Raw genomic sequence first — 2,974 nt, 5'->3', positions numbered from 1 at the left:
GTGCAGGGGCAGGGTCAGAATTGCCTATGTGCCAGGGATCGAACCCTGGTCCCTGCGCTTGCCTAAGCAGGAGCTTAGACTACTCTGCTAACTCACCAGTCCTCAAGTTTTTTCTTGTGCTCTATGATTTCACAAATGTATGTTTATTAAAAAAAATCATTACCACCCCCACAACATAGCAGTGCATGAGCGAGTTTTCTGAGAGATAAGTTCACCATGATGTGCAGTGATTGGCAGAGGTCGGACGATGAGAACCCCAGCACCAACAGTGGTAGTTCAGATGTGAACCAGAGAGTCCCCGCCACTCCAGAGCCTGCAGAGCAAGAAGAAAGGAAACCTGCTCCCCAGCAGAAGAAAAACACCAAACTCTCTAGCAAAACCACTGCTAGGTTATCCACTAGTGGATAACTTAGTTGATTATCCATTAAAAGAATTCAGAAGGAGCTAGCCAAGATAACTCTCAATCCTCTTAACTGCAGTGCTGAGCCTGAGGGAGATAACATTTATGAATGGAGATCAACTATCCTTGGCCACCAGCTTCTGTCTACGAAGATGGTGTGTTTCCTCTGGATATCACGTTTTCATCAGATTATCCATTTCAGCCACCAAAGGTTACTTCTCATACCACAATCTATCACTGCAACATCAACAGTCAGGGAGTCACCTGTCTGGACATCCTTAAAGACAACTGGAGTCCTGCTTTGACTGTTTCAAAGGTTTTGCTGTCTATTTGTTCCCTTTTAAAGACTGCAACCCTTCAGATCCTCTAGTTGGAAGCAGAGCCACTCAGTATTTGATCAAAGGAGCAGAACATGACAGGATAGCCAGACAGTGGACCAAGAGATATGCAACGTGGTTTACACAATATGTGAGCAGTGTGAAGGGGCAGGAGATGTCTTCCTTCTGTGATGCAAATGTTTATAGCCCTTACACTACAGACTTCTGTGTACATGTTATGCTGATTCTACTCTCTGCTTTTATCTTTGGAGACTGGGAGACTCCCTGAAAAGGTAAATGCTATCAAGAGTAGAACTTTGAAGCTGTAGAGTAGTTATGTTTGAAACTTGTACTTGTCTTGCTTCTTTGGGATATCAAAATGCATTTTGTGATGTACTAATGATACTGGTCCTGAGGTCTACCAAATATTATAGTGCATTTTAGCCTAATCCATTATCTGTATGAAGTTATAAAAGTAGCTGTAGACGACTAGGAATTATGTCATCTATATTAAACCCAGTTCTGTTTCTGAGTATGTGGTTCATGCTGTTGTGGAAATGTTTTACCTTTGTCAGTTTGTAATGAGAGGATTTCCTTTTACCCTTTGTAGCTCAGAGAACACTAACATATCATCTCAAACTCAATAAACATGCTCCTTGTGTTGTACAATCATTGCTATGCTATTTATTAAAATACTCATTCAAAATATGTTTAAACCTCTAACTTACTCTCTTGTGACACATAATATTAAGAAATTACAACTTGTGTGTGTGAATCTTAAATATTTGTTTAATTCTTTTAAAATCCCTTAATTCCTTTTAATTGGTAGCTTGACAAATAGTTGAAAAATCTTTGACAGGACACAATCTCAGTAAATAATTATAATGGGTTTAAAATAAGGATGATTTTTTTCATTAAGAGATACTTTAGCTCTTTATGCTTTGGGTAAAGGAGGAAATTATCTCATTGAAGAATTATTCATTTCTAGTAGCTAAAAAAAGAGACTACCTAGCAGTAGCAATCTAAGGCTCAAAGAAAAAGAAAACTAAGGAGTTTTAAGTGGATCTTCTGAAATATGAGAAAGGCTAGCTGGCTTAAATGAAGTACTACTGCCATGAAGAAGAGGAGTTAGGTAGCTTCGTGTAAGGAGAAATGCTTTTATTGCTTGATTTAACAATGAACATTTTCATTTGCCATGCCCACAGCGTGAAAATATTTTAGCAGTGCAAACAGAATTGAAGACGGCTTGAGTTCCAGTGGAAAAGACAACACACGACTGTGATTATGCACGTCATTTCCTTGCAGAATGAAATGAGAGACACAGTGTCATTGGATGTGCTCACTTGCTTCCTTCATCTCTGTGGTCTGAAAGGAAAACAGTGATTGTTTCCCCCCCTTTTTTTTCAATGCTAAAACACATCTATAAAGTAAAGAAGTAAAATATTGGCTTTATAACTCAGCATACGAGAGGATTTTGCCTGTGCCCGAAGTACCATGAGAGCAGAATTAGAAACCTGGAGGGTCTCCTGTGAGCATGCAGGCAGAAATTACATGGTGAACTGGATGCATCTGGGCCCCAAAGCCAGGGGACATTTGATGACATTCCTTATTGCTGGCAAATATGGTGATCCATTGTGTGGGAAAATTGGTTATTTAGTTTTAAAACTTTAAATTGAAAAATAATAATTGCTTATATCTATGAGGCATGAATGTGATGTTTTGATCCCTGGACATACTCCAGAATAATGAGATGAGAAGAATTAACATAATCACCAATACAAATAAATTAAGTATTTCTTTGTAAGGAAAGTACTTAAAATCTCATCAACTTTAAAGAGGAAAGAAATCTGGTCATTCGTGAAACCATGTCTTCTTTCTTTTTGTGGTGCTGGGATCGAATCCAGGGCTCTATGCTTGCAAGACAGGAGCTTTATGACTGAGGCACACCCCCAGCCAGGGCGAGTGTGGAGGACAATATGTTTAAACTAAATTCAGGAAAACAAATACCACTTGATCTCATTTGTGTGTGGAATTTAAAGGTGCTGAACTCAGCAGCAGAGAATAGAGTGGTGGAAACCAGAGCCTGAGGTAGGTGAAGGGGAAAAAAGGGAAAAAAAATACGTGAAGATTTTTGATTAGATAAGAGGAATAAGTTATGGTGTTCTCCTGCATGGACTAGTGACTATACTTAATATTAAAGTATATATTTTAATTAGGATAGGCTATTAAAAAATAGAAACAATTGTCAAAGATCAGA

General features: G+C 38.5%; 1 pseudogene; it reads left to right on the top strand.

The window, feature by feature from the left end:
• Positions 1 to 219: 219 nt before the first annotated feature.
• On the top strand, positions 220 to 1,006 carry LOC101580125 (annotated as a pseudogene).
• The last annotated feature ends 1,968 nt before the right edge of the window (positions 1,007 to 2,974 follow it).

Source organism: Octodon degus, unplaced genomic scaffold, assembly GCF_000260255.1.
Source record: "Octodon degus isolate 3935 unplaced genomic scaffold, OctDeg1.0 scaffold00003, whole genome shotgun sequence".
Taxonomy (NCBI): domain Eukaryota; kingdom Metazoa; phylum Chordata; class Mammalia; order Rodentia; family Octodontidae; genus Octodon; species Octodon degus.
Note: the sequence above shows the minus strand (reverse complement) of the source record. Positions and strands in the feature narration are given on the sequence as shown.